The 23079-nt window shown below is 42.2% G+C and overlaps 1 long non-coding RNA gene across 1 annotated transcript in view; it reads right to left on the bottom strand.

Moving 5' to 3' along the window:
- LOC134757116 (uncharacterized) overlaps positions 1–22742 on the bottom strand; it is an 87139-nt gene extending 64397 nt beyond the window's left edge. The window contains exon 1 of the long non-coding RNA XR_010130739.1: positions 22589–22742. This is a non-coding gene — a long non-coding RNA (uncharacterized lncRNA). The remainder of the gene's footprint in view (positions 1–22588) is intronic.
- Between the last annotated feature and the right edge of the window lie 337 nt (positions 22743–23079).

The raw sequence follows: 23079 nt of genomic DNA, 5'->3' as shown, positions 1-23079 counted from the left end.
CAACAAAGATCAAAAGAGACAAAGAAGGCCATTACATAATGGTAAAGGGATCAATTCAACAAGAGGAGCTAACTATCCTAAATATATATGCACCCAATACAGGAGCACCCAGATTCATAAAGCAAGTCCTGAGTGACCTACAAAGAGACTTAGACTCCCACACATTAATAATGGGAGACTTTAACACCCCACTGTCAACATTAGACAGATCAACGAGACAGAAAGTCAACAAGGATACCCAGGAATTGAACTCAGCTCTGCACCAAGCGGACCTAACAGACATCTACAGAACTCTCCACCCCAAATCAACAGAATATACATTTTTTTCAGCACCACACCACACCTATTCCAAAATTGACCACATAGTTGGAAGTAAAGCTCTCCTCAGCAAATGTAAAAGATCAGAAATTATAACAAACTGTCTCTCAGACCACAGTGCAATCAAACTAGAACTCAGGATTAAAAATCTCACTCAAAGCCACTCAACTACATGGAAACTGAACAACCTGCTCCTGAATGACTACTGGGTACATAACGAAATGATGGCAGAAATAAAGATGTTCTTTGAAACCAACGAGAACAAAGGTACAACATACCGGAATCTCTGGGATGCATTCAAAGCAGTATGTAGAGGGAAATTTATAGCACTAAATGCCCACAAGAGAAAGCAGGAAAGATCCAAAATTGACACCCTAACATCACAATTAAAAGAACTAGAAAAGCAAGAGCAAACACATTCAAAAGCTAGCAGAAGGCAAGAAATAACTAAAATCAGAGCAGAACTGAAGGAAATAGAGACACAAAAAACCCTTCAAAAAATCAATGAATCCAGGAGCTGGTTTTTTGAAAGGATCAACAAAATTGATAGACCGCTAGCAAGACTAATAAAGAAAAAAAGAGAAAAGAATCAAATAGACACAATAAAAAATGATAAAGGGGATATCACCACCGATCCCACAGAAATACAAACTACCATCAGAGAATACTACAAACACCTCTACGCAAATAAACTAGAAAATCTAGAAGAAATGGATACATTCCTCGACACATACACTCTCCCAAGACTAAACCAGGAAGAAGTTGAATCTCTGAATAGACCAATAACAGGAGCTGAAATTGTGGCAATAATCAATAGTTTACCAACCAAAAAGAGTCCAGGACCAGATGGATTCACAGCCGAATTCTACCAGAGGTACAAGGAGGAACTGGTACCATTCCTTCTGAAACTATTCCAATCAATAGAAAAAGAGGGAATCCTCCCCAACTCATTTTATGAGGCCAGCATCATTCTGATACCAAAGCCAGGCAGAGACACAACCAAAAAAGAGAATTTTAGACCAATATCCTTGATGAACATTGATGCAAAAATCCTCAATAAAATATGGCAAACCGAATCCAGCAGCACATCAAAAAGCTTATCCACCATGATCAAGTGGGCTTCATCCCTGGGATGCAAGGCTGGTTCAATATACGCAAATCAATAAATGTAATCCAGCATATAAACAGAGCCAAAAACAAAAACCACATGATTATCTCAATAGATGCAGAAAAAGCCTTTGACAAAATTCAACAACCCTTCATGCTAAAAACTCTCAATAAATTAGGTATTGATGGGACGTATCTCAAAATAATAAGAGCTATCTATGACAAACCCACAGCCAATATCATACCGAATGGGCAAAAACTGGAAGCATTCCCTTTGAAAACTGGCACAAGACAGGGATGCCCTCTCTCACCACTCCTATTCAACATAGTGTTGGAAGTTCTGGCCAGGGCAATCAGGCAGGAGAAGGAAATAAAGGGTATTCAATTAGGAAAAGAGGAAGTCAAATTGTCCCTGTTCGCAGACGACATGATTGTTTATCTAGAAAGCCCCATTGTCTCAGCCCAAAATCTCCTTAAGCTGATAAGCAACTTCAGCAAAGTCTCAGGATACAAAATCAATGTACAAAAATCACAAGCATTCTTATACACCAATAACAGACAAACAGAGAGCCAAATCATGAGTGAACTCCCATTCACAATTGCTTCAAAGAGAATAAAATACCTAGGAATCCAACTTACAAGGGATGTGAAGGACCTCTTCAAGGAGAACTACAAACCACTGCTCAAGGAAATAAAGGAGGATACAAACAAATGGAAGAACATTCCATGCTCATGGGTAGGAAGAATCAATATCGTGAAAATGGCCATACTGCCCAAGGTCATTTACAGATTCAATGCCATCCCCATCAAGCTACCAATGACTCTCTTCACAGAATTGGAAAAAACTACTTTAAAGTTCATATGGAACCAAAAAAGAGCCCGCATCGCCAAGTCAATCCTAAGCCAAAAGAACAAAGCTGGAGGCATCACACTACCTGACTTCAAACTATACTACAAGGCTACAGTAATCAAAACAGCATGGTACTGGTACCAAAACAGAGATATAGATCAATGGAACAGAACAGAGCCCTCAGAAATAACGCCGCATACCTACAACTATCTGATCTTTGACAAACCTGAGAAAAACAAGCAATGGGGAAAGGATTCCCTATTTAATAAATGGTGCTGGGAAAACTGGCTAGCCATATGTAGAAAGCTGAAACTGGATCCCTTCCTTACACCTTATACAAAAATTAATTCAAGATGGATTAAAGATTTAAACGTTAGACCTAAAACCATAAAAACCCTAGAAGAAAACCTAGGCATTACCATTCAGGACATAGGCGTGGGCAAGGACTTCATGTCCAAAACACCAAAAGTAATGGCAACAAAAGACAAAATTGACAAATGGGATCTAATTAAACTAAAGAGCTTCTGCACAGCAAAAGAAACTACCATCAGAGTGAACAGGCAACCTACAACATGGGAGAAAATTTTCGCAACCTACTCATCTGACAAAGGGCTAATATCCAGAATCTACAATGAATTCAAACAAATTTACAAGAAAAAAACAAACAACCCCATCAAAAAGTGGGCGAAGGACATGAACAGACACTTCTCAAAAGAAGACATTTATGCAGCCAAAAAACACATGAAAAAATGCTCATCATCACTGGCCATCAGAGAAATGCAAATCAAAACCACTATGAGATATCATCTCACACCAGTTAGAATGGCAATCATTAAAAAGTCAGGAAACAACAGGTGCTGGAGAGGATGTGGAGAAATAGGAACACTTTTACACTGTTGGTGGGACTGTAAACTAGTTCAACCATTGTGGAAGTCAGTGTGGCGATTCCTCAGGGATCTAGAACTAGAAATACCATTTGACCCAGCCATCCCATTACTGGGTATATACCCAAAGGACTATAAATCATGCTGCTATAAAGACACATGCACACGTATGTTTATTGCGGCATTATTCACAATAGCAAAGACTTGGAATCAACCCAAATGTCCAACAATGATAGGCTGGATTAAGAAAATGTGGCACATATACACCATGGAATACTATGCAGCCATAAAAAATGATGAGTTCATGTCCTTTGTAGGGACATGGATGAAATTGGAAACCATCATTCTCAGTAAACTATCGCAAGAACAAAAAACCAAACACCGCATATTCTCACTCATAGGTGGGAATTGAACAATGAGATCACATGGACACAGGAAGGGGAATATCACACTCTGGGGACTGTTGTGGGGTGGGGGGAGGGGGGAGGGATAGCATTGGGAGATATACCTAATGCTAGATGACGAGTTAGTGGGTGCAGCGCACCAGCATGGCACATGTATACATATGTAACTAACCTGCACAATGTGCACATGTACCCTAAAACTTAAAGTATAATAAAAAACAAAAAAAAACAAAAAAAACAAGAAAAAGCATGGCCCATGTGAGAATGGGCTTAACATGTTTAGGCTGCTATACTGGGGATGCCTTATAATCCCACACAGGAAGTGGATGATTTCTGCCCAGTGAGCTTTTTCATATAGTATCCAACCTGGAAGTTGTTCCGCTCTCTTCAAGAGCCAACACTACGTATAAATACCTCAGTGCAAAGCAGAAGGAGATAAGCCTTTCCTAGATACCAAGCAATATGCATTTTCACAGAGCGAACAATATACCATCTACAGTAGACTGAATAATGGCCCCAAATATATCCACATTAATCCCCAGAGCTTGCAAATGTTTTCTCATGTGGCGGAAAGGACTTTGCAGGTGTGATTAAGTTAAGGATCTTGAGATGGGGAGATTACCCTGGGCTGAGTGGGCACTAAATGTAATCACAATGTAGTTATAATAAATGTACTTGCAAGAGGGAGAAGAGAAGAGGAGGTGATCTTACCACAGAGGAAAGAAGGTGATGTGATGCAGAGATTGAAGTAACTCGCTTTGAAGATGAGGAAGAGGCCACAGAGAAGGAAAACAGGTGGCAAGCAGATGTTGAACAATACAATAGATTCTCCCCTAAGATGCTGCAGAAGAGATCGGCCCTTCCCACGCCTTGACTTGAGTCCAGTGAGACTGATCTTGGTTGGACCTTTGACCTGCAGAACTGTGAGAGAATACACTTACATTGTTTTAAGCCACTAAGTGTGTGGTAATTTGTTACAGCAGCAACAGGAAAGTAATATACCATCTTTAAACCCACCATTTTGTGTATTTTTAACAGCTTTATTGAGGTGTAACTGACATATTTAAATGAGCTGCACATATTTAAAGTGCACAATTTGATAAGTTTTGACATGTATACATGCGTGAAACAATCATCATAGTCAAGATAGTGAACATATTCATTATCTTCAAAAGTTAACTTACACACCTCGTAATCTGTAACTCTTGGTCCTCCCTGAGCCCTTGCCTTCCAGGTAACAGCTGATCTGTTTTCTGTCACTATAAATTAGTTGCTTTTATATATAAATAGAGTCATATAGTATGTACTCTTTTTTGTCTGGCTTCTTTTGCACAGCCTAGTTATCAAGACCCAACCGTGCTGTTGCGTATATCAATATTTCATTCCATTTTGTTGCTAAGTAGTATTCCATTGCTTAGATATATTTTAAGCACTCACCTGTTAGTAGACTTTTGGATTATTTCCATTTTTTGGCTGTTTAAAATAAAGCTGCTACGAACATTCATGTAAAAGTCGTCACATGTTTTCGATTTTCTTGGATAAATACCTATGAATGGAATGGTTGGATTGCATGGTCGATGTGTATTTTACTTTTTAAGAAATTGTCAAACTGTTTTCCAAAATGGTTGTACCATTTTACAGTCCCAGCAGCCACCATATCTTGTTGTTATGTTATTCAGATTATTTGTTTTTCATTAATTGAAGCTCATCTCCATCCCTAAATAAGGTAAATAAATGCAGTATTACTTTTTGTTTGTCTGTTTGGTTTTGGTTTTGGTTTTTGGTTTTGGCTTTTGGTTTTTGGTTTTGTTTGTTTGTTTGTTTGTTTGTTTGGAGATGAAGTCTCACTCTGTTGCCCAGGCTGGAGTGCAGTGGCATGATCTCTGCTCACTGCAAGCTCTGCCTCCTGGGTTCACACTATTCTCCTGCCTCAGCCTCCCCAGTAGCTGGGACTACAGGCACCCGCCACCATGCCTGGCTAATTTTTTTTTTTGTATTTTTAGTAGAGACGGGGTTTCACCATGTTAGCCAGGATGGTCTCAATCTCCTGACCTCATGATCTGCCTGCCTTGGCCTCCCAAAGTGCTGGGATTACAGGCGTGAGCCACTGCACCCAGCTGTATTACTTTAATAGTAATACTTTAAAACAACAGAGAAAAAATTGAGTATCAGATGGAGGAGACAGGGATAGAAAGAAAAAATGGTAGACACGGAGAGGAAATTGGAGGAGAGGAGTGAGACAAAGGAGAATAAGAGAACAAAAAAAAAAGAGGGAGAAAAAGTGAGAGAGAAACACAACAAAGTACTATCAATTAGAGTCCCCACAAGAAACTGATGGCTTGTGCACAGACTAGTTGAGGAATTTTTAATAAAGGGACTATGACAAATATGTAGGAAGAACTTATGAAACCAACAACGTGTCATGTAGTTCCTTGGTTACCATCTCTAAGCATGAAGGCTGTCAGGGAAGAGAGATTTTGGGCACCCTGAGAGAGCAGCTACTGAAAAGGACCACCCACCAGAAGTGGGATGAGCTAACCCTCTTGAACTGGAAGGGAGTGAGCTGCAGTAATAAACTCCCCAACTCACTCTGCACGCCACCTCCCAGTGCCTGCTGATGACTTCCTTTAGCCAAACCCAGCTAGAAGCCAGAAAGCATAAGTCTGTTGATGATGTTCATTTGGGCCAGCCTCCCTCCCTGGCCTGGAGTGGACAGGTAAAATGTGGATCTAGAAAGGAAAGAGAAGACACCTAATACAGAAGCCAACAGAGGAAAGGGACAAGGAGCTGAACTGCTTTACCATCTTCCTCCATTTGTGACAGGAAAAGGTTGACAAAACAACATGTAAGTATTGAGAAACATGCCTGGGGGTGCAGTGCCTTGTGATGCACAGGGCTGCTTACTCTGTGCGCCAGAATTCTGACCACAGTTGTCAGCATGGGCCATTCCATTTTGAGGTCCGTTTTGAAAGGTTATTAACTTGGGCTTTACAAACAAACAAGTCTAATTGTATCCTCCTTAGAAAGGGAAACCCTCTTCTAAATCATGAAACACAGTGTCGTGGCTTTGTGTGAAGTGTGGACTATGGAAGCAGGGTCTACAGCAGGAAGGCCCGGGACTCATGACACTGGAGACGCTTTATGGGGAAGACAAAAAATGTCCTTAAACCTTGGAGGAGATAGATGCACACATTTTAGAAGGACAGGTCATCTCATCGGGTGTTTATTCTTCCAATTTATCAGATGACCTGCCTCTCCAGGGGTTAATCATCTCCATTTTATCCCTTTTAACACAAGGACTGCAGGCAAAAAACAAGATGATCAAAAGCAGAATTCAAGCACCTGTCAGATCCACTGGAAGAGCCGAAAACTTTCTTTCTCTGCAAACTTTTTATCTTTTATGTTTTATTTTATTTATTTATTCGTTTATGAGGCAGGGTCTGGCTCTGTCACTCAGGCTGGGGTGCAGTGGTGCAATCACAGCTCACTGCACCCTCCACCTCCTGAGCTCAAGTGATCCTCCCACCTCAGCCTCCTGAGTAACTGGGCCTACAGGTGCATGCCAACACTCCCAGCTAATTTTTGTATTCTTTGTAGAGATGAGGTTTTTCCATGTTGCCCAGGCTGGTCTCTAACTTCTAGGCTCAAGGGATCCGCCCACCTCGACCTCCCAAAGTGTTGGGATTACAGGCGTGAGCCACTGCGCCCGGCCCTTTTTTATTTTTTAATCTCATAAAACTCTAAAATTTATCTCCTTTAAATTATATCTACATTTCATCTTTCATGAATCTTTGTGATGACCATAAACAAGCCATTCATAATCAGATTTTGTAAATTTTATTGTTTTATAAATTTTTTATTTTATTTTATTTTATTTATTTATTTATTTTGAGATGGAGTCTCGCTCTGTCGCCCAGGCTGGAGTGCCGTGGCACGATCTCGGCTCACTGCAAGCTCTGCCTCTGGGGCTCATGCCATTCTCCTGCCTCAGCCTCCCAAGTAGCTGGGACCACAGGCACCCGCCACCACGTCTGGCTAATTTTTTGTATTTTTAGTAGAGACAGGGTTTCACTGTGTTAGCCAGGATGGTCTCAATCTCCCAACTTCGTGATCCGCCCGCTTCGGCCTCCCAAAGTGCTGGGACTACAGGTGTGAGCCACTGTGCCCCGCCAAATTTTTTTAAAAATTTAATACTTCTATAAAGACAAGGTCTCCCTGTGTTGTCTAGGCAGGTCTCAAACTCCTGGGCTCAAGTAATCCTACTGCCTTGACCTCCGAAAGTGCTGGGATTATAGGCATGAGCCACCATGCCCAGCCAACAAGATATTTTTAGAACACTTTCTTATCTCAGGTGGGAATACCGAGGTGTTTTCTTCTCGTCTATTCTATGAACATATCAGTGGCTAATATTAATACATTTTCCATCCATTTTTTATAACATAGACACTGAAGGGAAACCTGGAGGGTTGGTAGTAATTTTAACAAATGGATATGCAGTCAAGTTCCGTTTAATTGGAGCTTTTTGTGATCTGAGTTGCTTGTTCTCTTTGTTCAGAACATCTGAAGGGGAAAGTTGAGAAAAGTCGAGCTTACTGCTATTAATTGCTTCTCCCAGTTTCTGCAGTCCAAGAATCAAATGAGGTGATACGATATGGATAGGGCAAGTAGCTTGCTATGGTTCCAAACATTTTGATAAGTGGAAAGATAGTCAACAAAATTTCCTATTCACAAATGTGAGCCAATTCACAAATGTGAGCCAATTCACAAATGTAAGCCCATTCAGGGTAGAGTGGAAAGAACAGCTAGATATGAGGTCAGGAGTTTGGCATTCTAATTCCAGTTATTCTGCTAACTAGCTGTATGTTCTCAAGTAACATTAACTTAATTCCTCTGTGTCTGTTTCCTATATCCTTCTAGCAGAATTATTATACTTACCAAGACTAATATACCTGAAAGTGGGCATCAAGCCATTCAACAGAAACAACCTTATGGGCAGGTACTGCCCAGGAGAGGCTTAATGGTGTTAAACAGGAAAAACGAAGGTAAGGAACGACCTAGAACAGCACAGCAGTTAAAAGACCAGGCTAGGATGTGGTACAAAGAAAGCAGGCTTTTAAAAAAGGCTTGAAGCAGAGCAGCAGCACAGGCAGAATCCCCACACCACGAAGAGGCAGAAGCCTTCCCCAGATGAGTAACTTAGTAGCAGGGATTTTGTAAAACACATTAGAGTCTCCTAGGGATTGCAACCGATTACGACTCTGGAGAGGCAAACTTTGAGCAAGTGCATAAGCAAAGGCCCTGACATCAGATAGAGCCCTGTACAGAATGACATGGGGCAAAAATAATAAGAGACACCAAGAATAAAAATAAGCAGAACATGAAAACACAAGAACAAGGGAAGTCCCGGCAGAGCAAACAGTATTCTCTCAGCCCTGGGTAAGGGTTTTTGCCAATTCCATGAGGGTGAATCCACTTCATTAATTCATTCAACAAAAGTATGTGGAGCATCCTCTCTGTACTAGGAACTTACCAGTTTGGGGGCAGGGATACAACCATGAGCACAAACAGCTGACCTTGGAGCTTACAGCTAATAGGGAAGACAGATCAAGGACCATGAAGGAAAGCAGCCAAAGTGCTGTAGGAACACATAGACCAAGAGGCTGGGGAGACGACAAATCCAAGCACAGAACAGCAAGGGGAGAGGCCCAGACAAGACAGCAAGTGCATTCAAGAAACTGAAGGGCTAGCCCATGAGAGCAAGGAGCAAGGGCTGTGTCAGATGAGGCCAGACAGGACAGGAGCTGGGCCATGCAGGACCCAGGAGGCCTGGTTAGGGATTTTACTCTTTGCCCTAAGAATAGGGGGAGGCCACTGAAAGTTTTCAAGCACACATGTGTTTTGGTAAGACCACCCTGGCCCATTTGGAAAACAAATCAGAACCACCTGTACATCATTTAAAGTTCATTCTCTGAAAGCATGACCACATTACCTGTATTCCTGTGGTGTTGTTTAATAAAGAATTTGTCTGCTCTTAGTCCAGGGTTCCTGGCATGGAGCTTCTAGAACCCTTGGAATTTCCCAAGCGACAGAAGTGTCTTCATTATTCATGAGCCAGCTGAGTTCATGCTAATGAGAAAAGCCATGGTAGCCCCCTAGATAGCTTCAGGACGGGGCTGTTCACCAGAAAGACTCAGCAGAAAGACCAACCACATGATTAGAGGGTTGGGACTCTGAGCAATGTGATGTTAGCTCAGCCTGACCTCTGGAGAGGAAAGGAGGATGGAGATTGACTTCAATCAGTTGGGCACTGATTTAATGAACTATGCCTACATAATGAAACCCCAATAAAAACTCTGGACACCAAATATTAGTGTAGCTTCCTGGCTGGTGAACACATTGATGTGTCAGAAGGGTGACAGCACCCTGATTCCACAGGAGAGGGCACAGAAGCTCCACACTCTGGACTCTCCCAGAACTCACCCTGTGTATCCCTTCCTTTGGCTGCTCCTGATCTGTATCCTTTATAATAAAATTGTAATTATTTTTTTAAAAGTGTTTTCTCAAGCTCTGTGAAACATACTAGTGAATTTTTTAACCTGAGGGGGTTGTGAGAACTCCCAAATTTGTAGCCACTTGGTCAAAAGTGCAGGTGGCTTAGGGGCCTCTGAATTGCAGCTGGCAGCTAAAGTGAAGGAAGTCTTATGGAGGACTGAGCCTGTAACTGATGGGGTCTGCACTAGCTCCAGGGGGTTACCACCAGAATTGAATTGTAGTATGCCAGGTGGTGTCAGACCAGCTGGGGTTGAAACAGAATGCATGCTAAATTTTATTTTAGTCATTCTTAATTTCAAATCGAAGAATCCTTTGTTTAAGGAAGAAACAAACAAAATCCTCGTCCCAAAACTAAGAAATGGGAAGATTTGTCTAAATTTGAGAAAAAACACTGGCTTTGGACAGCTCAAAACTCAGACCTTGTTGCCTAGCACCCAGAAATGAGCCCCCAGTAGGTTCAATATGATCGATGCTTTCTTGTTACTAGCCCTAACATAACTTGGGGGGTAAAATCTTGTTATTCCCACACTTCAGCCTCTTGTCATTTGTTTTTGAGAAGTGTTTTCCCATGGCTTGAGTGTGCACCCCTGCCACCTCAGATGGTCCTGCCATGGGCTCCCCTCCCAACAGCTGATGTGGACTCCATGTTTTGGTAACCTTTGAAATGGGACTCTAAACTTTCATACTTTTAAAAAACTAGCTGCCTACATAAGCATCATTTGTCAACTCCACAATTCCTCATTTTCATACCCTTTCTGGATGAGCAGACTCATTAGTTATCTTCTTAACAAATTAACAAGCATTGAATTGGGCTTGAGAGCAATTCATCTAAAAATTTTTATTGAACATTTCCTAGGAATGACTATAGTAAAAATTCAAATTAGTAGTGGGCAGGAAGTACCAAAACCAGGGAATAAAATACCTCTTACAGAATGGGGTCTTAATAAGGCATTTCAGTCCAGATAGATTATATTAATAGGCTATACACTTGATATGCCCAAACAAGGCACATTAATTAGCAAGATACTGGTATTTATAATTAACACATCATTTTAAAAATTCTGTCACGAGTGGTCTTTAGGTCTTTATAATCGTTTGTATTATAAATTTGTTTATCAAATTTTTCCTAATTTGAAGTAACATCTCATTATAAGTGATTCTCAATAATCCTTCTCTTCCATGTTGTCCAAAGTGGCAATACTTCTGGTCCCAGCAGTAATCTGTGTCATAATCATTGTCCAGAAGGAAAACACCTAGTTGTTCATTCTCTTTATCATAGATGGAGCTGGAAGAACACAACCAACCTTGGAGTAATTCAATTTTTTTCCCACCCCTTTACGGCAAATGCCATTTTACCACTTTCTTCTCCCCTCATGTCCTTGGATATTCCAATCATTCCTTCCAGAAAAACACATACTGAAAAAATGGTTTTTAATGTTTAGAAGTTGGAGATAGAAAGGAATGAGCTAGCTAGTATTGTCTTCCTTGTCTTATTGGGTGTAGAGCTCTTAACTAATTCACTTCACAGTCTCCAGGCTTCCTTCTGATTCATCTCCAGAGTCTACACCCTTAGTTACTGCTGTTATCTACTGGTTTTACAAGGACCACATAGAACCACAGGGCAGAGAAGTAGCTAGTGGACTCTGCCCACAGTTTCCTGGGCTAGTCCTCCCTTATTTTATGCCACCAAAACTAACACAAAACTTAACTACAGTTTCTTACTTTGGGTCGATTTTATCAAGATTTCTAGGGGATCACTAAAAATACGTAATTACCTATTGCGTTCCTGAATATAAAGAAGAGAATGATCATATTCTCTATTTCAGAGTACAAGAAAGAAAGTATAAGGCATATAAAAAATGTGTGTGTGTGTGTGTGTATGCGCACACACTCTTTATTTATATTTTGGCTCTGTTTTGTTTCTATGCGACTTGTGATTCTGTACTTCTTCACCCAGCTTTTCACTTTTTTCAAAACATTTTCCCTTAGAGACTATATTCAGAGATATTTTCAGGTATCTCTGATGCAGGTAGCAGTTACCAGTATCGAGTGTATCCTGACTAATTAGAAAGTCAAAGTGCTTTAGGCTGGGCACAGTAGTCCACACCTGTAATCCCAGCATTTTGGGAGGCCGAGGTGGGCAGATGGCTTTGAGCTCAGGGGCTCAAGACCAGCCTGGGCAACATAGTGAGACCCCTCCCCTGCCATCTCCACAAAAAAATATAAAAATTAGCTGGGTGTGGTGGCACACACCTGTAGTCTCAGCTACTCAAGAGTCCGAGGTCAGGGGATGGCTTGAGTCCTGGAAAGCGGAGGTTGCAGTGAGCCAAGATCATGCCACAGCACCCCAGCCTGGGTGCTCAAAAAAATAATAATAAAACAACAAAAAAAAAATCTGGTAATGTCATTGATGAGGTTTTTGTTATTTTTTAATACTTGACTACATGACAGAGCCAGCTAAGATTTTTAAGTGTTATTTTCGTTCCCATTAAGAGATAAAACATTCTTGGTCACAGCAAGAACCTGGACAACTATTTCACCTCTCTTTGCACGAATTTCACCTCAAACACACACATACAAAAATCTACTTCAAACAAACCATTATCATTAACTTAAAAAAATCCATAAACTCAGCAGAAGAGAGCCTTTCTCCATGCCATGACAGAGAAAAATACACCACTATTATTCAAGAGACCTGGAGAGAAAGGTTTGAAATTTTTTCCCCTTGAAAATAATAAGAAAAGCAAATAACAGTCTTTTAGATTCTGTGAATAAGGCAATATAGCTGAAATTTATTGTACAAGATCTTCATAAAATCCTCATGCTACTTCAAATTTCATTTTAGGGCTTTGTTAAATCTGATGGCAGAAATAATTAAAACACATGCGTTAAGAAATGAAACAATAAATTTTCCTCTGCTAAGTGATATGAACTTCTCATCCACAGAAATCAGTTGTTATTCCCCAGGATCTAAAACAAGACTGCACTGGTATTTGTGTAAAGGGCTCAGGGTAGACACCAACTAGCATCATCTGGTGCAGCTGGAACTCATGAGAGCAGGATCAGCCCAGCTAGGTCCCTGCCCTCCCAGCCTCCTGTTGAAAAGTGTGCTTGGGCCAAATGGATAAATGTGCCATGGGGATGCCAGCAGGGAAACTCCACCCCTTGATATTCTTCCATTTAATGAGGTATGTATAAAGGTAGTCTTGCGTGGAGGAATAAACATGTTAGATAACACACCAAGCAGTTTCAACCTGACATGTCTACTGTGTAGGAAAAGTCTCTCAGATGTCAGTGCATCCAGAACTTGGAGACCTTGGGAGCCCTCCATCCCACGGGACATTGAGTCTGAGAGCTGGCTCATTGTCAGGCAACTCAGAGACCCCAGGGCCAGGGTCAGATAGTGCTGCTTGTCTCCACAACTTCCAGCAGTATAGAGTTGGGTATACACACACAACATATACAAGTATATAACTGTGTGTTTGTAACATTTGAATTTAGACAAATTTGCTTATACGTGCCTTTTCAAACATGTCTCATAACATATGTAACCTAACATATATGGGTGAAAACTGTTCACATGATTTTTTTTACAGATCCCACCTTGAAACTGCAATTATTGGTCCCCTCAGAGATTCAAGAGAGCTCATCAGAAGTGTTAGCAATGACAGCCTTGCTTACAGGCAAATTATTAAGAGAAAAAACTCATTGACATCCACTGGGTACTTCACATTGTGTTGTTGTCCTAAACTTAAGCACACTGGTCTTCCTCCTCTTTTCCTTTCATTTTTAGTAGTTTTGCCATCACCCTAGCTAAAAATATAAAGTCATCTTTGCTTTAACTTCATCCATCTCCCCCATCAGTCACCAAATACTGTGACCCTCCTTCCCAAGTTGGAGGGGAGTGTGACCTTCCCCCAGCACCTCCTGCTGCCTCTGTCCACACTCTCATTGCTCCCACCTGGGCTAGTGCAACAGGCCCTGGGTTGTCTCCTTGATGCCCCTCTGGCCTCCATAGTCTCCAGCGTTGTCTTTCACTCATTTCGCAAATGCTCATTGATTTCTTACTATGAGTCAAAAGATGGGTGACTTACTGATGACACAAGGATGAACAAGACCCCCGCCCCCGCCCCACTGTCAAGGACCTCGAAATCTAAAACACAAATTCCATTTTGTCGCTCACCTGCCTAAAATTCTCCAGGGGACGACCATGGCCTATAGGATGAAATCAGAATGTATTAGCACAGCACAAACTGTTATTGCCCATACTCAAGGGATCTGGCCCCAATCTGCTCTGTCTCATCTCCCACCATTCTGCCCCATGTGCCCAGGTTGCAGCCACCCCAGCTACCTATAGCCTGTTCACCCTTCCAAGACTCAAGCAAACCACGCCCTCTACCTGGAATGCCCTTCCTCTAGCAAACTTCTAGGCAGCAGCACCCTGAGCAGGCTCACAGAGTCTACCGTGGATGAATCAGAATGCCAAGTCAGCGATTTTCCATAAACCCCACAAGTGTACGGCACCTACCAGGCCAGGCACTGAGGGCCCTTAAATGATTTATCATTATTCCTCACAAGGAACAGGAAGCTACTCTTAGTATCCCATTTTACAGATGAGGAAACTGATACAAAGAACGTCATATAATTTGCCCAAGGTCACCGATAGGAAGTGGCAGAGCCAGAATCTCAACCTGGTTCCAAAATCAGTGCTTTTAACTACTTTGGTAAACAATGAGAATTTCTGGAGGACAGAAAGTTCTATCCCTGAGGCGCAGGCTACATGGGAAGCCAAATAACGCTATGAGAGGTTACGTGGTAACCATGCAATCGGAAAAGCGTTACCGTAACTCAAGTGTTTGATGGGGGTCAGGGTAGCATAAAACATCCTTTTCCACAAAAACACAATGCCTGTTTCTGGACCCAGAGACACCATGGCCTTGGGCTGGGCACCTCACCTGAGCAGGGCATAGACTAGCATGTACGCCTGCCTCTCCTCCTCCTGGGGTCTGTGGGTCTTTAGCCCTTGTTCTAATTAACAAAATACCTTCATTCAGGCCTGAGAGTCACTCCACCTCCTTAATGTGACTGGGCCCCTCTCTGCTCTGATGAGTTATGCTGGTTTTACAGTTTACAGCTCAGAGAGCGCTTATCTCTGCTATTTCTTGCAGATGTTTTCACTCTTGCCTCCACGAGGCGGCTAATATTACCCATTTGGAGGATGACAAAATAGTGAGGAAGGTCACAGAGCTGGTCCTCAAAGCGGGACTTGAACCTCGGCTTTCTGACTGCCAATCCTGTTCTTTCCATGCTACTCGTTGTTTAAGAGAAGAAGCCTTCAAGATCTGCAGCTAACCCAACCCCACTGGCTCCGCAACCTTGGGCCCAGCCTGTGCGTCTGCTTCCTCCCCAACTCGCACTGGTCTCAGCAGCCATCCCAGGAGGCGCCCCGGCTCCACGCTTCCCTGGTGCCCCAACTTTATGCACCCAGCATGTCTGGCCACAGCAGCCACCCACTGCATGCACCATACCTCAGTGTCTGTCCACACTACACCACAGTGAGCGGTCCTGGCCTGCCTTGGCGCCACCCTGTGGCTCCTCTCCTTGCCATCCACTCACACTCTTCCTCTGCCGTCTGTGCCACCATCTTTGCAGTTTTCTGCTCCCTTGGCCACAGCTCCAAGATTCTACCTGATCTCCACTGCTTCATCTGGACTCCTAGGCAGGCTCACTCCCACCTATTGTTCTCTTTTTAGCCTTGGCATTGTCTCCACTCTCTGCCTTTCCATTTATATGGCACAGTAACTAAATGTTTTGCATTTTCCAACACCACACTGGCTTCAACTCTTCTGTCCCACCATCAGACCATTGGGGAAATTTTACAGGTCAGAAATATGTATAGATTTATTGTGCCTAGACATCATGTTTTCATTGGCACCACACGCAAAGAATACAAAATCCAAAGGCACCAACGAATATAGCACATATAGTGAAATTAAGTCACTTCCTAGCCCTCTTCCCCAGGCCCACAAGCCCCTGCTTCCCCTACTCAGGGGCAGCACCTGTAAGCAGTTTCTTATGCTTCCAGACATAGTCCATGAACCTCTGACTTGGGCGGGATTGCCAGTGTTTCAGCAGCAGCATTGGCAACTTTCTAACCATTTGTAAATGTAATAGTATATAAAGATTTTTTTAAATTCAGCTTTAATTCCACCACCCTAAATTAACTCATGTCATTTCTCTACGTTGGATCCCAATTTTTATCTACATACACACATTTTTCGTTGTTTTAATCATAGTATGGTTAAAAGTTTAGTTCTACTTCCATTGCTAATTTCTTACACATATTTCATCTTCATTATTTTTAACAGCTACATAATATTCATTTGGGGTAAAACTCAGTTCTTCAGTTTTTATTCCAAGTTTTCACAATTGTAAATATCAGTATAACAATCTATAATTTTTTCTTCTTTGAATTATTGCTTTAGGACAAGTTCCCAGAGTGGTAGTATTGAATCTAAGGAATGTTTCATGTCACATTTAGCCAAATAACTCTCTTAGAAAGGTGAGAGCAGTTGTAATTCCTCATACAGGTATAAGGACACATCTTACTTTTGTTCCACCAAATACAATAATTATACTTATCAACAAAAAAAGCTTCCTCATAATGTTCTGTTTATGTATTTCTGTAATAAATAAATAACTCAGGTCAATGTCTTCTCTTTAGGTTTCTGTGTTTAATGCAGACTTCTGTTAGAAGCAGTCCTCAGAGCCTGTTGGAATAAGGCGAGTGAGTGACTGGTTGGATTTCTAGGACCTCAAAGAGCTTTTAGTTCTTTGTCGCGCCCCACATGAAAGGCAGTTTGGCAAGGTCAAGTATGGTGGGGATGCATGCTCTCTCTCTCTCTCTCTCTCTCTCTCTCTCTCTCTCTCTCTCTCATCCTTGGTAACATTGTTTCATATCCACTGAGCTCTTTTTATGTTACTAGAAAATCCAGTCGTGTTTCCAATGTATATTCTTTTAAGAGTGATCTTCTCTTTTTGCGTGTCATCAAAGATGTATTTCCCTTATTATTTAAAATATGTATAAGACCCCTCCCACTTGGGAGAGCAGGACCTGGACTTGAACTTGGACTCTTCACTTACTAGTTATATCCCTTGGGCAAATCACTCAGTTTCTTGGAGGTTAATTTCTATCTGTAAGATGGGAGATTAATAATATCTGTCTACCTCACATTGTTGTAAAAATCAAATGAAAAGATGTGTAAGTGTGAGAACTGTTTCCTAAATGTTCATAACTATTCTGTTAGACCATGTGACTCTTCTCTATTTCAAGTCTAATCTCTTATTGATTCTGGAATAAAGTATTCCTGCATCTTTAGTTATTGATTTAGGACCTTTTCTTTCTTTGGCTTACTCAGGAAGTCTAACTATTCAGAAATTGCAATACTCAGATCTATTCCCCAGATCTGCCCTCCTGAAGTGTTTAATTTCTTAATTTAGTTTCTTTAAATTCTGGATCTATTGCTCAGGTTTCTTTACTGATTTAAGTGCCATTTCTGCTTTGTGCAGTTTAAACATGATTTTCAATGTGTCTTTTGCAATAATCATTACTTTCATTCTTTTTTATTCTGACTTTCACTAGGGAGGATGTAATGTCCACTTCATTTCTTTGAAAAGAGGCTCCAGCCATTTTCTGAATTCTGTGTATGGTTCCCCATGGTTGTTTCTTTCTTTGGGATTAATTAAAATAAAATTTTTTGTGTGGGCTCATTGGGCGTTTTTTGAAACTTTTTAGAAAACCCACATTGATTTTTTTTCAGTTTAGTGCATTCTCCCTTAAGTTACTTCAGTGACTGGTCTTTGCTGTACTGCTGAAAATTCTTTAGTAACATTTTTCAATTAATTTTAAGAGAATTTGCAATTAGGAGTTTGACTGGTTTTCTACTCACTCCAATATTTTCCCGGATAATTTTTTCTACCATGTCAGGCCTTTCTGTCTTCTGATTCAATGGAGTCTGGAAAGAATCCAAAGTCTAATTATGGGATTAGAACAAGAAAGCCAAGTACTTTCAATGGAAAACTGAAAAATGCCTTTTTGTGCTTTGTTGCTGCTGTTAAGGCTCAGGCTGAGTCTAAGAAAAGGGAAGAAAGATTGGAATACTGAAATAAAATCTTACCAAAAACGCTTTAATAACCTTACATATTAGCTGCATTCCTAAAGGCTCTGAACCTTCCAGGCATCTCGCAAGCAGCAAGGGCCGCATTCATTTCTTTGGCTATAAATGAAGGGATGCTAAATTATTTCCAAGGTCACTTTTCCATCTCTGAATTTCTACAACATTAAATAATGTTTAAGCTGCGAGTTCAGGCATGAATTAATGTGACCAGAATTATTCCCACTTCTTGCTACCCTGCCCACAAAATGCACACCCACACACACCCCCACTTTGATTTCCCGATTTTTAAATTGTTCAAATCAATTGTTATTAAACATAAAATGAAGCCGGGAGAGAGAAAATGAGGGAACCGAATACAAAATTCCTCCCTTCTGGAATCAGGGCAGCCTCTGCACCCCCAGATCTCCTCCAACACATGAGGTACTTAAGAGGAGACCCCTCAAGGCAGCACCCTGCTAAGGCATGGTTGAGTCACCAAATCTCAGCCGTTTGGACTGTGAGGGGAGACCCTGCAGCCCTCTGGTGGACAAAAGTGGCATTACAACCTTCTCTGCATCCAAAAGGTCACAGCCCATCTGAGATGGAAGCCTCCCAGGGTTCTGATCTATCGGCAAGCGTGACCTGAAATCCTAACCAAGGGCCAACCTGCCCAGGACAGGCTGGATCTTTGCCTCAGAAATGGTGCTTTTGTCATTTTGAGAAACATTATCCCTGCAGATTTCAGATTTGAAACTCAAGAAGGCTATGGTGGATTTCAAATAGGGTAATGTTAAATGGCCTACATTTTTACTAGTATTGTGGGCACTCCTACCAGAAGAAAAAAATTTTAATTCCATATAATTCAGAATGAAGTTAATCAGAATGAAGTTGTTCCCCACTCCTTTCTTGTGTCCTTCCAGCCCTCGGGGTGGTAGCAGCTTCCGCTGCCACTAATATGTGGTTGTTTCACCAGCCCATTTGGCTTCTCAGCCCAGTCCATCGTGTAACCAATTTCCTGTTTTAAATTCCCTGTTTGAAATGCCTACAGTGATTTTGTTGTGCTTGGCAATAGGAATATGTCAGTGACCAAGACAGACTTCGTTCCATATCTTATGGAGCTCATAGTCTAGCTCAGGAAAATAAATATTAAATAAGCACTCATTCAGTTAATAATTATTTCAAAAAGGAAGTACATGAGAATGTATAGCAGAGGAACTTAACCTGGAATAAGGATAAATTCTGTAGTTCCACAGGTGACACTAGAAGCTAGAAACTCTAGGCCAGCAGGACTTTACACAGAGACAGTCCCACAGCTATGATGGAAGCACAGAAAGTTGTGATGTTGCCTCTCCTCCTCCCTGGGTCCAGCAGGGAAGAAAGGAAGGGTTCCTAGCCAAAGGCGGAAGTGGAGGACTTCAGGCAGGATTCAGTGCACAGTAGTGACAGAGAAGCAAGGATGGAGTTCTTCTGACAGCCTGCAGGCACCCAAGAAAACTTGGCTCTGCTAGATCTGGCCAGGAAAGAAACCAAAATCTTGAAGGAATGTGTCATCGCCCTGGCAACCTCCAAGCCATGGGAGTCAGACAATGTCCAGACCAAGCCTGACTCAAAAAATGCTTTCCCAAAGATTTAACCTATAATATCACAATATTTCCCCAGTCTCCTCCTGACCAGCATCATATGACAGGGTATGAGGATGGGAGAACCAGCCTGCTGCTGTGCTCTCTTGTCCCAACAGGTGTCTGCTCCTGTCTTGATGAGCTCAAAACATCCTTATCTTCTCTACCTGTCAATACTGATGAACACCAGATTACTCAACACCTTGATGCGCCATGCCAAATCCTAACAACTCTCAATTTATATCAGATGGGATAGGCTTACTTTATTCAGCTTTGCTATTTAGATCAGGGGTCCCCAGTCCCTGGGCTACAGACCAGACAAGTCCATGACCTGTTAGGAACCAGGCTGCACAGCAGGAGGTGAGTGGTGGGCGACCAAGGGAAGCTTCATCTGTATTTACAGCCACTCCCCATCACTCGCATTACCACCTGAGCCCCACCTCCTATCAGATCAGCAGAGGCATTAGATTCTCATAGGTGCGTGAACCCTATTGTGAACTTCATATGCAAAGGATCTAGGTTGCACACTCCTTATGAGAATCTAATGCCTGATGATCTGTCACTGTCTCCCATCACCCCCAGATGGGGCCATCTAGTTGCAGGAAAACAAGCTCAGGGGTCCCACTGATTCTACATCATGGTGAGTTGTACAATTACATTATATATATATATATATGTATATAATATATAATGTAATAATAATAGAAATAAAGTGCACGATAAATGTAATGAGCTTGAATCATCTCAAAATCATCCACTGCAAACCCCACAGTCCGTGGAAAAACCGTCTTCTACAAAACCAGTCCCTGGTGCCAAAAGATTGGGGACTGCTGATTTAGATCACTGTTTACAAGATCTAAAGTTTTTTGAACAGAGAACTTCTACTCCGTTACCACAGAGGGAAGTCATTACTCGCCATCCTGCCTTACAGAGTCCCCGATAAGGAATGAGGGAGAGAGCAAAGTTTCAAGTCTTCTCTCTCCAAGTTCACTGCCTATTCTAAGTTAATATTAGATGACCTTGGAATGCCTAAACCATTATAACTCCACATACTACCCCCCACAGGGCCTTGGTCTGTCCTTTGAACTCCAATTACATTTAGTGTACACTGTCAAACTCATGACTCAAGAAGTCATTATGGGTCAGTTGCAGCAACTGAGGCAGGCCAAGAAAAGGAGGGAGCTCTGATGTTGCTTGAGACTCTTGGACGAGGGCCCAGAGCAGCCCTTCTCAATCTGGGCTACATGAGCAAACTAAGCCCTAATGCCCAAAGGCATCTATTTTATGTAATGAATTAACTTATATTTCTCGTTCTTCTAGAATGGAACTAATTATGTCACATCCTAGAGAAACTGAGAAGACAGTCACTCAAATAATGTTCTGTAGACCTTAATTCTTTCCTGGAAATCCTGTTGAGAAAGGCTGGCCTAATAAAAAAAGTAGGTTCCAGTAATACTTTTGTCACTCTCTTGAACCTGTCTAATTCAGAGGATCGTACACAAATGATGACAGTCACACAAGCATCAGCACAACTAGGGAGAAATGTACATTGAAAGGACATGGGTATAAAGACATAGCGAGAAAACATGGAAAAGCTACTAGGCAACCAGAAGAGCCCCAAGAAGGCCACACCCAGGTCTTCCGATGGCCTTTTATCTTCCTTCTGCACAAATGAGATACAGCAGATGCTTATCAATTTAACAAGAGATGTCTGACCCCTCCAACTAACCAGACCCATTCCATTTTAGCAGAAGACAACCGAAGAAATTAAACCTATTTTTATCTAGCATGATCGCCTTTGCAGTGTCCATTTTCTGGATATATCCACACAAAACCACCTTCTCCCCTCATCACCCTCACACTCTCCCACTCTCAGTCCACTGAGCCCTGTGGGAAGGAGTGAAGGGGTGCAGAGGAACTAGTTACCAACAGTGACTATGTTCCATGGGATAAAGAAAGAGTGGGACACTGGAGGGAAGATTCATATGATCTGCCTCGTGGTCCCAGAGTTCTGCCGACTGGGGCAAGGTTGAGCCACTCTGTGGGAGAGATGCAGTGGAAGGGTGGAAAAGAGGTGCTGATGAATCCCACTTAGTTTAGCGCTTTTTTTGGCTTTGTTTTCTAGGTGTTTCACTGATGCATCCTATTTCCTCAGCTAGCTTGTAAATTCCTTCAGTGCAAAGATGAAGTTTATGCTGTAAATCTTTAATTTTCTACAGTGTTTAGCACACTGCTTCTCCTGCAGATGCTTGATCAGCATATTGTTGATTAATTAGAATCTGCTTGGGAGGAAAATGGTGTATCCTTGCAACAATTACAGTTAAGGTTTATGTTGAAGTACTGTGTGAATATCATGTAGCTTAAAATATTTAATACTTGTGCACTATGAGCCAAAGCTCTCCCCCACATCCTGCCCTGCTATGCTTCATGGGAACCACCCACCTTGAAAATTGGACAGAAACAGAATCCTGAGTGGGGAGGGGGCCTCCTCACTGCTGGAATTTAGCAGAGCTCCTCCTGGAAACAGCCCAAAAGTCTCTTTCTCATCTAACTCTTCGGGAACAGCAGGCAAACCAGAAACTGACCGCCCATCTCCCTTCCATCCCTGCTGCCCCCTCCAGTCTGAGGTTTGTCTCATGCTACCCCCATGTGAAAGCAACGCTTTGCTGCTGAACTCTAGAGTCCCAGCAACACTCACCTCTTGCTACTCGCAGTGAGCAATCAGCTTGCATAGCCCATCCCCAGGGCCTTCAGCTCAGCCTCAGGACCACCTCTGGTGGGGTCCTAGTGCTCCTCTGTGGTCTGAAGCCTGTGAAATCTGACTGCCAGTTTCAGGCTGGGGATCACAGGGCCCTGACCCCTGCTGTGGCTCCCAGATCAGCCAGGAGCTTGGATATCAAGACCTTGGAGGGCGTTTGATGCTGAAAACTGGCCCCAAACTCCGTCCAAGGTCTTGATGTCCAAGCTCCTGGCTGACTGGTTCAGAGACTTTAGGAATGCAGCTAAGTAACCTAAACACACATAAAATTGACTGAGTCTCAAAACCCAGTGGAGTGGCCTGATGCCTGTAATCCCAGCACTTTGAGAGGCCAAGGCAGGTGGATCACTTGAAGTCAGGAGCTCAAGACCAGTCTGGCCAACATGGGGAAACCCTGTCTCCACTAAAAATATAAAAATTAGCCAGGCATG

This window comes from Gorilla gorilla, chromosome 15 (genome assembly GCF_029281585.2).
Source record: "Gorilla gorilla gorilla isolate KB3781 chromosome 15, NHGRI_mGorGor1-v2.1_pri, whole genome shotgun sequence".
Lineage (NCBI taxonomy): Eukaryota > Metazoa > Chordata > Mammalia > Primates > Hominidae > Gorilla > Gorilla gorilla.
This window is presented reverse-complemented; position numbering and strand designations above follow the sequence as displayed.